This window comes from Anas acuta, chromosome 11 (genome assembly GCF_963932015.1).
Source record: "Anas acuta chromosome 11, bAnaAcu1.1, whole genome shotgun sequence".
Classification (NCBI taxonomy): domain Eukaryota; kingdom Metazoa; phylum Chordata; class Aves; order Anseriformes; family Anatidae; genus Anas; species Anas acuta.
This window is the reverse complement of record NC_088989.1, coordinates 22,339,877-22,352,753: the sequence shown is the minus strand read 5'-3', so window position 1 is coordinate 22,352,753 and position 12,877 is coordinate 22,339,877. Positions and strand designations below refer to the sequence as shown.

The window sequence follows — 12,877 nt, the reverse complement described above, 5'->3', positions numbered from 1 at the left end:
CCGTGGCCGAACTCCGGCACACAGGACCGCTGTCCCCGAACCACTCGAGGTCAGCCCAGGTCCCCAGTACGGCTAGCACACAAGGCGAACAATACCGGAGAGCAGGAGCTCGGGACGGTCAGATCCCGCACCTCCAGATGGAGGCAACCGGGAACGTCTGCAGCTCTGCACGGGACCGATCCGCTGGTCTCCGGGACAACCAGTCCCTGAGCTGGGCGGAAGATAGCCTCCCGATCACGGCATGGCCGACATAGACGGCGCCCGAGGACGGACCTCCCGGGACACGGGACAGCCCCCACGCAGCCCGTGGCCCAATTCCTGCAACTGGGACTGCCGTCCCCGAGCCGCCTGAGGTCAGCTCCGGACCCCGGTGCGGCTAGCACACACGTCACCCAAGACCAGAGCCCAGGGACTCAGGACCGCCGGCTGCCGCTCCGCACAGGACAGAATCGGCAGTCTCCGGCTGGGCCAGTCCCCGATCCACTAGAGTTTGGCCCTGGACCCTGGTGCGGCTAGCACACACGTCGCCCAAGACCGGAGCCCAGGGGCTCAGGACAGTCGGATCCCGCGTTTCCGGAAGGAGGCAACCGTGAGCTTGGGAAGGATGTTGGCTGCTCCGCACGGGACCTATCCGCTGGTCTCCAGGACAGCCAGTCTCCCGATCACGGCACGGCCGGCACCCATGGCACCCAAGGATGGACCCCAGGAACACGGGACAGCCAGCACCCGTTCAGCCTGTGGCCGAACTCCCGCACACGGGACCACGTCCAAGAGCTGCTTGAGGTTGGCCCCGGACCCCAGTGCGGCTAGCACACACGTCGCCCAGGACTGGAGCCCAGGGCCTTGGGACCACTGGCTGCCGCTCCGCACAGGACAGAACCGCCAGTCTCCGGGACGGCCAGTCCCCAAGCCGGCAGAGGACAGCCTCCTGCTTCACTGTACACCAACCCCCACGCCGCTTGTGGCCGGATACCCATGTCCTGGGATCGCCGTCCCCGAGCCGCCTGACGTTGTACCCGGACGACAATGCGGATAGAACACATGGCGCCCAAGACCGGAGCCCAGGGGCTCGGGACAGTGGGATCCCGTGCCTCCGGATGGGGGCAACCAGGAGGTCGGGAAGGCAGGCCGCCGCTCTGCGGGAGAGAACCCCCGGTCTCCGTGACAGCCAGTCCCCGAGCCGGCAGACCACAGCCTCCCGCTTCATGGCACGGCCAGTACCGACGGCACCCAAGGATGGCCCCCCAGGACACGGGACAACTGGCCACCGTGCCTCCAGAAGCCGGCTCCCAGGATCCCGGGAAACCTGGGCCTCATGAGCCTGAGGACGTCCACCCCAGGTAAAGGGACAGCTGGGCCCCCTTGCCACCCGAAACTTGCCCCCTCGGGGCTTGGGACTGCTGGCCGCCAGGCTGCCCGAGGCCGGTTCTCTGGGCCCTGGGAATGCTGCCCCCCCATCTGCCCGAGGACAGACCACGGGGCAGCCAGCCCCTGTGCCACCCATTGCCAGACTCCCTGGCCCTTTGACAGCAGCCCCCGCACCGCCCGAGGCCAGAACCCAGAAGATCAGGACAGCCGCCTCCCGCCCCTCCAGAGGTAGGCAACCTAGAGCTCAGCACGGTGGCCGTCCCGGAGTCCGGGGGTCCAACAACTATACGACTTATATCAAAAGATGAAGAGCAAAAGAATACAAGGACAGCTAAATCTCAGGGCATAAGGAGGCTACTGAAAACAGGGAGGCATCCTTTGAAAAAGTTTTATTATGTAACTACTGAAAAGAGAAAAGATTGCAAAACAACATGGGAATGTACTAACAACATGGGAAGCCAAAACCAGCCTGAGTACCAACTTGCAGAATAGCTGCTCTTTCTCTGCTCTGTGTACACTGAAGGGCTCCTACAGAAGGAAGGTTTTTCTTGGCACAGATATCAAAGAATCCATCTCCAACTGAAATGATACAGAACAAGTTTTGACACAGAAACAGAAGTAACAAGTCAAAAGGCTCAGGCAGCATTTCACTACGGAGTTCTCAAGGAACTCATGGATAAGCTATGTATTTAACTCTTGAAATTGTCTGAATTGAAATAGATTACTTGAAATGTGACTTATATGCCTAGACTTCTGTTTAAGAAGTGTCCTAGAGAAATTGCCAGAGCAGGAATTACCATGTTAAGGAAAATAATAGGAGGTATAGTGGGAAGCGTAGATACAGGCCCCAAATCACAAATACGTGACCAAAATGCTACAGAAAAGCCCCAGACGCAGGCCCCGAACGCTACAGCTAGGCCTCAAAAGCTCAAGATGCATCCCAAAGAAAAAATGCAGACCCCAAATGTTACAGAAAAGCCCCCAAACCCAGGCTGCAGAAGTCTACAAGCAGGCCCCAAACTGCCAACAGAAGCAGGCACCAACCACACCCAGATGCAGACCCCAACTGCCCACAAGCAGCTCCCACCCCCTCCCAAGAACTGGACTCCACCCAGACACTGGCCCCAGACCCGCCCCCCCCCCCCCCCTCCCCCAGACACAGGTCCCAAAGGTGTACAAGCAGCTCACAAGCCACCCCTTCAGAGAGGTCCCAACCCCCCGCCCCCCTCCTCAAAACATGGGACGCAGAGGTGTACAACCAACTCCCAACTCCCTCCCTCTCAAAGGGAGGCCCCAAAGACCCCCAAATGGAGGCACCTAGAGTGTACTAGCACCTCCCAACTCCCCCAGGCACAGCCCCCCCCCCCAAACACAGGCCACAAAGGTGTACAAACAGCCCAGACCCCCCTCTGAGACCCAGGCCGCTAAAGTGTACAAGCAGCTCCCAACCCCCCTCAAATACAGGCCCAAAAAGTGCACAAGTAGCTCCCCCCCCCAGAGACAGGCCCCAAAGGCGTACAACCAGTCCCCGACACCCCTGAGACACAGGCCCCAACCCACCCCCCCAGACACAGGGCCCCAAATTCTACAAGCAGCTCCCAACCCCTGCAAAAGGCAGGCCCCCTACCCTATATAAGCAGCTCCCAACCCCTCCCCCGGGAGGCCCCCAAGCCCCCCTAAACATAGGCCCCTACAGTGTACAAGCACCTCCCAACACCCCCAGATGCAGGCCCCAAAGTTGTACAAACAGCCCCAACCCTCCCTCAAGATGCAGGCCCCCATAGTGTACAAGCAGTTCCCAACCACCCCCAGATGCAGGCCCCAAAGGTGTACAAACAGCTCCCACCCCTCCCCCAGACGGAGGCCCCAAGCCCCCCCAAACACAGGCCCCTACAGTATACAACCTGCACCCAACCCCTCCATCCCCGAGGCCAGCCCCAAAGGTGTAGAAGCAGCTCCAAACCTCCCCCCCCAACCCAGGCTCCAACAGTGTACAAGCAGCTCCCCCCCCCCCCCCCACCTCAGACCCTCAGCAGATTCTGAGCAACGCCTACCACAGCACCACTAAAACAGAGGGGAAACACTTCAGAGACTTGCCTTAGGGGGACCCTTACTTAGGGACACTGACTAGGCTGACGACCCTCCCGCGTTTCCTCAGCACTCTGGAGAGGATTCACCTCTCCGAGACTGCAAGAAGCAGCCACAAAAGAAAAAAAAAAAAAGGCAGATCCTCAGGCACCTCACAGGCACAGCCTACCTGCTGCAATACCTCTCTTTCACTAGGTCTTCTTCAGCTCCTCACAGCTTCAATGCGGCCGGGCCAGGGCGGACCGGCACCACGCGGCGGCGGCGGGGGAAGTGGGTGGCGGGGGCGGGGGGACCGGCACCACGCGGCGGCGGCAGCGGGAGGGGGGCGGCGCAGGGCGGGCCAGCCAGAGCAATGCAGGGAGCCATCCCTCCCCCCAGACCAGAAACAGCAGTCAAGAAGTACAGAACCGGGACCCAAAACCACATGGAGCCAGGCTCCCAAACCGTACATGAGCACGAACACACACAAGCAAGAGACTGCAGGCCATGATGGCTACCATCAAGAAAAGCAGACAACATCAAGCTCTTGAGAGAGATCAGCCTTTCCAAGTCCCGCTCAGCAAGCACTGCAGAAGCCAACAACTATGGGAACAAGACCTGGTAATGGATACTATAGTACACAGAAACAACCATACACCATAGAACACATACCAGAACTGCCCTGACTGCCACACGCTGGGCTGAAAAGGATGAATCCATAGCCTCTTTACCCAGTTGTTACTGGATCCCTTTCCCCTGCTGCACTGACTTAAAAGCCATCCCCATGCACATACCACGCACATGCCAAGGTACAACCCCACCCAACACACAGACAGGGCATTTCAAGCCAAACTTAGCTTTAGGGACGGCTGGAAAGCAGAATTCCTCCTCAAGGCACACGCAGACTACGTGAGATGGGGCTCCAGGAACCTCTTCACCTGAGGAAACACGCTGCCATCAGGAACCACCGTGCCAGACAAGCTTTTTCTGCTAGAACACCCTTCTCAGATGCACTGTGGCATTCAAGTGAACTGCTTTCATGTGAATATAAAGACTGATGTTACAACCCACCTTGCCTGTGGCACCTGATGAACAGAAGAGAAAGCCACCGCAGCGCCTGGCAACCATCCCTGCACGTGCCGCTCCTTGTCGCACTCTGGCTTTATCTCATATCCTCAGTCGCTTCTGTGGAGAGCCTGCCACGGCACCCGCAAAGCAAGACTGACACCTTTCATAGTCACCTTGTGCTACTTGGCCGTTCTGCTCCAACCCAGCTCATGACCAGCCCCTCTTCTTACACAGCTCTTCAGAGTACAGTTTGCTCCTTTGAGCCTGTGCGAGACACCTGTAAAAGAAAAAGAAAAGCATAGGCCGAGGCAGCATCCAAACACACAGCACAACTAGGTAAGTTACTCTCATCTGCTCCCTTACCTCTGCCTGCTTACCAGCCCCCAAGGCGTATGCTTCAATCTACCCTCTTCAAACAGCTACACCACCTCTAAAAGACAAAGAGGGGATGCTTAGAGTAACAGTGAGACCTACAACACAACAACTGCTACATCTGTTCCTCACTCACCTTGCCAGAGGCAGCTCTGGGTGTGATGTCCCAGGTTGTACACTGCGTTACCTAACCCTTACCGTAACACTTACTCTAACCCTTCTTATCCTTAACATTACCCAAATCCTTACCCTTCCCCTTTCCTTTAAACTTACCCTTAACGTTACACTTACCCTTAACGCCTACCTTAACACTTACTCTTACCCTTACCCTATCCCTTACCCTAACACTTACATTTACACTTATCCTTACCCTTACTCTTACATTAAACCTAACTCTTACCCTTACACTAACCATAACCCTTACACTTACCCTAACCCTTACCCTTAACCTAACCCTTACTCTTACCGTTACCCTTAAAATAACCTGTACCCTAACACTTGTACCCTTACCCTAACCCTCGCCCTTACTCTTACCCTAAACGTTACACTTACCATTACCCTAACACTTACCCATACCCTAACGATATCCTTACCCTTACCCTTAAACTTACCCTAACCCTTACGCTTACACTTACCCTAACCTTTACTCTAACCCAAACACTTACAATAACCCAAACCCTTACCCTAACATTTACCCTTACCCTTATCCTTACCCTAACCCTAACCATTACCCTTACCCTTATCTTATCCCTTACCCTAACACTTATCCTTACCCTAACCTCTACATTTACCCTTACCCTGAACTTACCCATACCCTCTTACCCTTACCCTAACCTGTACCCTTACCCTTACTATTACACTTACCCTTAACCTTATCCTTACCCTTACCATTAACCTAAACCTTACTATTACCCTTACCCTAACACGTACACTTACCCTTATCCTAACCCTTACGCTACCCATACTCTAAAACTTACCCTTACCCTAACATTTACCCTAACACTTACCCTTACCCTAATGCTTAACCTAATCCTTACCCTAACCCTTACCCTATCCCTTCTTACCCTTACCCTTACCCTAACCCATACGTAACACTTACCATTACCCTAACAATTGCCCTAACACTTACTCTTATCCTTACCCTAATCATTGCCATAACCCTAACTCTTACCCTTACCATTACCCTTAACCTTACCCTATCCCTTAACCTAACCCTTACCTTTACCCTTACCCGTAACCATACACTTATGCAAACCCATACCCTTACCTTTACCCTTACCCTAAACCTAAAGCTTACCCTTATCCTTACCCTAAACAATACCCTTACCCTAAGCCTTACGCTAACCCTTTCCCTTACCATTACACTTACCCTTACACTTACCGTTACCGATGACCTTACCCATACCCTTACACTTACCCTTACCCTAACCCTTGCCCTAACCTTACCCTTACCCTATCCCTTCCCTATCCCTTACCCTAACCCTTAACATTACCCTTACCCTAACTCTTAACCTTACCCGTATCCTTCCCCTTCCCCTTATTCTTATCGTTACTCTTACCCTTACTCTTAACCTTACCCTTCACCTAAGGGTAATGGTAAGTGTATGGATAAGTGTAATGGTAAGGGTCCTTACCATTACCGTTAGGGTCCCTACCATTACCATAAGGGTCCTTACCCTTACCATTACACTTATCCATATACTTACCATTACCCTTACCCTAACCCTTACCCTTACCCTAACCCTTACCCTTACCCTAACGCTTAAGCAAACCCCTACCGTAACCCTTACCCTAACCCTTCTTACCCTTATCCTTACCCTTACTCTAACCCTTACATTTACCCTTACCCTAAACCATACACTTATGCTAACCCATACTCTTACCTTTATTCTTACCCTTAACCCTAAACAATAAAAGTTAATCTTACCCTTACCTTTTCCTTTACCCTTACCCAAACCTTTATTCTTACCCTTACCCTAAACCTTACCCTTATCCTCACCTTACCCTTAACCTGACCCTTACTGTAAACATTACACCTACCCTTACCCTAACCCTTATCCTTACTCTTACCGTAACACTTACCTTAATCCTTACCCATAACCATACACTTATTCTAATCCATAACCTTACCTTTACCCTTACCCTAACCATAACAGTTACACTAAACCATACCCTAAGCCTTACCGTTATCCTTAGCTTTACCCTTACCCATACCTTTATCCTTACCCTTATGAATATCTTTACCCTTACCCTTTGCCTTACCCTTACCCTAACCCTTAGCATTACCTTTACCCTTTGCCTTACCCTTACCCTAACCCTTAGCATTACCTTTACCCTTTGCCTTACCCTTACCCTAACCCTTACACTAACAATTACACTAACCCTTTTTCTAACACTTCCGCTTTCCCATACACATACCCTTACCCATACACTTACCATTACTCTTACCCTTACCTTTACCCTAAACATTACTATTACCCTTACCCTAACCCTTCCCCTAACACTTACCATTACCTAAACCCTTACCCATACCCTTACCCTAACGCTTACACTTACACTTATCCTAACCTTTACGCTAATACATACTCTAAAACTTATCCTTACCCTAACCATTACCCTACCACTTACCCTTACCCTTGCCCTAACCCTAAACCTTACACTTACCCTAACCCTTACCTTACGTTAATGCTTAACCTAATCCTTACCGTAACCCTTACTCTTAACCTTATCCGTACCCTAACCCTTAGCCGTACCCTTACCCTAACCCTTACATTTACCTTTACCATAACCCTTACCCTAATGCTTAACCTAATCCTTACCGTAACCATTACCATATCCCTTCTTACCCTTAATCTTATCTTTACCCTAACCCTTACCCTAATCCTTAACCTTCCATTAGCCTTACCCTTACCCCTACCCTTAAGGTTACCCTTACCGTTGCCCTTACCCTTACCCTTAAACTTACCCTAACCTTTACACTTACCCTTACCCTAACCCTTACTCTAACCCATACCCTAATACTTACAATAACCCAAACCATTACCCTAACATTTACTCTTTTCCTTACCCTAACACTTGCCCTAACCCTAACCATCACCTTACCCATACCCTAACACCCTTACCCTAACTCTTACCCTTAATCTTACCTTAAACCTTAACCTCACCCTTACCGAAACCTTAACCCTAATCCTTACCCTTACCCATACCCTTACCAGTACGATTACCTATACCCTTACCCGAACCCTTACACTTACCGTTACCCTAACCCTTACCCTAAAATTTGCTCTAACACTTAATCTAATCCTTGCCCTAACCCTAACACTTACCCTTACCCTTATCCTTACCCTTACCTTATCACTTTCCCTAACCCTTACCTTTACCCTTAACCGTAACCATACCCTTATGCTAACCCATACCCTTATATTTACCCTTACCATTACACTTACCTTTAGCCTTACCCTTACTCTTATACTTACCCTAACTTTTACTATTACCCTGACCCTTACCTTTACAATAACGCTTAAAGTAACCCTTACCATAACCCTTACCCTAACCCTACTTACCCTTACCCTAACCCTTACCCTAACCCATACCCTAACACTTACATTACCCAAACACTTACCCTAACCCTTACCCTTATCCTTACCCCAACCCTTGCCAAAACCCTAACCCTTACACTTACCCTTACCGGTACCGTTACCCTTAACGTTACTCTTACCCTTACCCTAAACCTTACCCTTTCCCTTACCGTAACCCTTACCCGTAATCATACACTTATGCTAACCCATACCCTAACCCTTACAGTAAATCTTACCCTTAGCCTTACTCTTTCCCTTACCCTTACTCTAACCCTTACCTTACAGTTACCCTAACCCTTACCGTAAACCGTACGCTTACCCTTACCCTAAACCTTACCCTTACGCTTACCCTTACAATTACCCTTACCCTAACCCTTACCATAACACTTACCTTTACCCTTATCCATAACCATACACTTATGGTAATCCATAACCTTACCCTTACAGTAACCATAACCCTTACCCTTAACCTTACCCATACCCTTACCCTTATCCTTACCCTGAATCTTAAGCTTACCCTAACCCTTACCGTTACCCTTACCCTAACCCTTACACTTACAATAACGCTTAACCTAACCCTTACTGTAACCCTTACACTAACCGTTGTTACCTTAACCTTAACGTAACCCTTACCAGAATCCTTAAACTAACCCTTTCCCTTACCCTTACAGTTACCCTTACCCTAACACTTCCATTTACACTTATCCTTACCCTTACCCTTTACCCTTACCCTTACACTAACCCTTACCCTGTCCGTTACCCTTATGCTTACCCTTACAGTAAACCTTACCCTAACCGTTACCCTAATCCTTACCCTTATGCTTGCCCTTACCCTAACACTTACCCTAACCTTTAACCTTACCCTTACCCTACCCCTTACCCTTTCTGCTACACCTACCCCTTACCCTTAATCTAAACCTTACACTAACCCTTACCCTAACCTTACCCTTACCCTCACCCTAACCCTTACATTTACCCTTACCCTAACCCTAACTGTTAAACTTACACTTAGCCTTATGCTTACCCTTAATGTTACCCTTACCCTAACCATTACCCTTACCCATAAGCTTATGCTAATCCATACCATAAGCTATACCCTTACCCTAAACTTACTCTTACCTTTACCTTTACCCTAACCTCACTCTTACCCTTACCATTCCTCTTACCCTTATTCTTATCCTTACTCTTACCCTTACCATTACATTTACCAGTACACTTACCATTATCCTTACCCTAACCCTTATACTAATGCTTAACCAAACCCTTACCCCTAACCCTTACTCTTACCCTAACCCTTACCGCAACCCTTACCCTAACCTGTACCCATACACTTATGCTAACCCATACCGTTAACTTTACACTTACTCTAACCCTAACCCTTACACTAAACCTTACCCTTATCCTTACCCTTAACCTTACAATTACACTTACTCTTACCTTTATCCTTATCCTAACCCTTACTCTAACCCTAACTCTTAGTCTAAACCTTACTCTTACTCTTACCCTTACCCTTAACCTTGCCGTAACACTTACCTTTACCCTTACCCTTAGCACTTACACTTACCCTAACCCTTACACTTACCCTTATCCTAACCCTTGCTCTTACCCTTATCCTAACAATTAGCCTTACACTTACCCTTACAATAAACGTTACCTTACTCTTATGATTACCATAACCTTAACAATTACCCTTACCCTTAACCTTACCCTAACCCTTACCCTTATCCTTACCTTAACCCTTTCCCTAACACTTACCCTTATCTGTGCCCATACCCTTCGGCTAACCCATATTCTTACCTTTACCCTTAATCTAACCCTTACACTAACCCTTACCCTTATCGCAACCCTAACACTTACTCTAACCCTTACCCTAACAATTAGCCTTACCCTTACCCTAACACTAACTCTTACCCTTAACCTTACTCTAAACCTTACCCTAACACTTAATTTACACTTACCCTAAGCCTTACACTTACCCTTAATCTTACTCTTACCATAAACTGTACACTTACCCTTACCTGTACCAATACCAATACCCTTTCGCTAACCCATACCCTTCCATTTATCCTTAACCTAACCCTAACCCTTACACTAACCCTTACCCTTTCCGGTACCCTAACCCTAAATCATACCTTTAACCTAACCCTTACCCTAACACTTACCCTAACACTAACCCTTACTCCAAACCTTACCCTAACACTTATATTTACACTTACCCTAACCCTTACCCTTACCCATACCGTTATGCTAACCCATATCCTTACCTTCACCCCTACCGTAAGCCTAACAGTTACACTAACCCTTACCCTTATCCATACCCTTACCCTTACTCTAACCCTGACCCTTACCCTAACCCTTCCACTTAGCCTACCCCTTACCCATACCCTAAAGCTTACCCTTACCTTACACTTACCCTAACTCATAACCTAACACTTACCCTTACCCTTGCCCTAACTCTTACCCTTACCCATAACCCTTACCCTAACCCATAACCCCTGCAGAGCTTGAACTATGAGTTCAAATGGAAATAGGTAAAAAGTGATAAATTCCAGAACAGAACACTGGAACTTATTTACTTCCTACAAAATTAACAAACCTCATGAGCTCATAGGTTTCAAAGCAAATTAAATAAATGTCTTTCCCTTTTAATAACTAGGTAATTACAGGAAGTGCAATTGACTTTATGCTTGTTTTCCCTTTAAGTCGACACAGGTACCAATCTGGTGAAATAATGAAGAGAAATGGCAAGACAAACCCATATCAAAATGAGGTCAACATTAAATGAAGGAGTTGGAAGAGGTCAGGGAGTACTGTTTGTCTTCCTAACTTCCCTGGTTGATTTCTCACAGATGTACTGAATGTTCATATGCTGTTTTAGAGCATCTAGACAACTATTCTAGCACTGGTCTGGGGTGAAAACAAAGCACTACCCTCATATGGCTAAGTGAGGGAAGAACTGCGTGTGAAGTGGGTTAATGTTAATGAAACTGCGTTCACTCCAGCCAGGCCTTATTTGACTTGATCAGCTTGTCACGAGGGTAACACAGGACAGATTAGCCTTGATGTCTACCTCACAAGTGAGGAAAGGCTAAGGATGCTCTTCCTGAGCAGTCCATCCTGTCAGCTGATCCAAAATTCACATCTGTCCGCTGCTGTGGTCAGCAAACTGCAGGTCTACAGCAGTGCCTGGAAAAGGTCTTGAGAGCACAGAAATGCTCACAGCTGGAAAAGGCGAAGGTGAGGAGGGGAAGGCAAGAAGGAAGGACAAAATCTGAGTGCAGGGCAGTCCCCTATCAAAATGCACTTTCTCAGGCTCATTCCAGATGACAGGACTCTCTCACTGAGGACATAACTTTAACTATCTCTTATTGAGGACAGCCTCCCTTCTTATAGCATTCGCTCTACAGCGTTACTTTTCCACTAAATATTAATTGGTAAAACAACTTTGCCCACCAACCACTAACACCCAGAAACTTCCGTGTCTTAACAACTGAAGAAAAAGCAGTCACAGATGGCAAAGCGTCTCCTGAATAGTCCTTCTTTGTTCCTTCTAAACACTTTACATTCCTCCTGGCCTCATGATTGAGTCCAATGTTATCGCCAACCATGGGGCTTGTCGACCCCCATGGCCACGCTCCAACACAACACATAACAGGACTCTTTGCTTTCTCTCTTTCCAAACAAAACTAAATGTAACCCTAAATGAAATACTAAGCCTAGCTGTAATTAGGATCCTAAAAAAAAAAAAAAAAAACCATGCGTCACCGGTTTCTCCCATCAAAAAGTGCTCCCAGTGGAAACCTTTGAGTGGACCTGAACTACCTCTGGTAGCCTTTATGCAACCTGACACACAACAGCACTCTGCATTTTCTCTCTTTCCAAACAACTCTAAATGGAACCCTAACACTAAATATGACCCTAAAAAACATATATGTCGTCAGTTTCTCCCATCAAAAAGTGCTCCCAATGGAAGCCTTTGGGTGGACCTGAACCCCCTTTGGGAGCCTCTATGCAACCCCTCACACACCACAATTTGCAAATCTAGTTGGAGCTTGTCATCACATCTTTTTGTGCAAGCAGCCATTGAGGCATTAAACAAATTGCTGTTTACAAGCAGACGTGCTCACTTATTACCATGTGGATTACACAGTACCTCTTTGATTATATGGATAGATTAATTGGGCTATATGGATATATTAATTAATAGATTAATTTGCCAGTTATTGCATGGTGCCAAAGGTGGTTGGCCTAGAACACCAGAGTTTTCAAATATTTCTATTTGAACAACAAACGATTTGTTAAAATAGCAAATACTAGTTGTTGTTTTCAAAACTTAATGAATATATGAAATGTCCAGCAGCTTGAAAAACTGATGTTACTTTTTAATCAAAACATCAACTTTCCTTCAATCCAGAAAATTGCAA

General features: G+C 48.2%; 1 long non-coding RNA gene across 2 annotated transcripts in view; it reads right to left on the bottom strand.

Moving 5' to 3' along the window:
* Window positions 1-3,765, bottom strand: part of LOC137862363 (uncharacterized) — a 30,033-nt gene extending 26,268 nt beyond the window's left edge. For both annotated transcript variants that reach the window (XR_011100208.1, XR_011100209.1), the window contains exon 1: window positions 3,626-3,765. This is a non-coding gene — a long non-coding RNA (uncharacterized lncRNA). The remainder of the gene's footprint in view (window positions 1-3,625) is intronic.
* Between the last annotated feature and the right edge of the window lie 9,112 nt (window positions 3,766-12,877).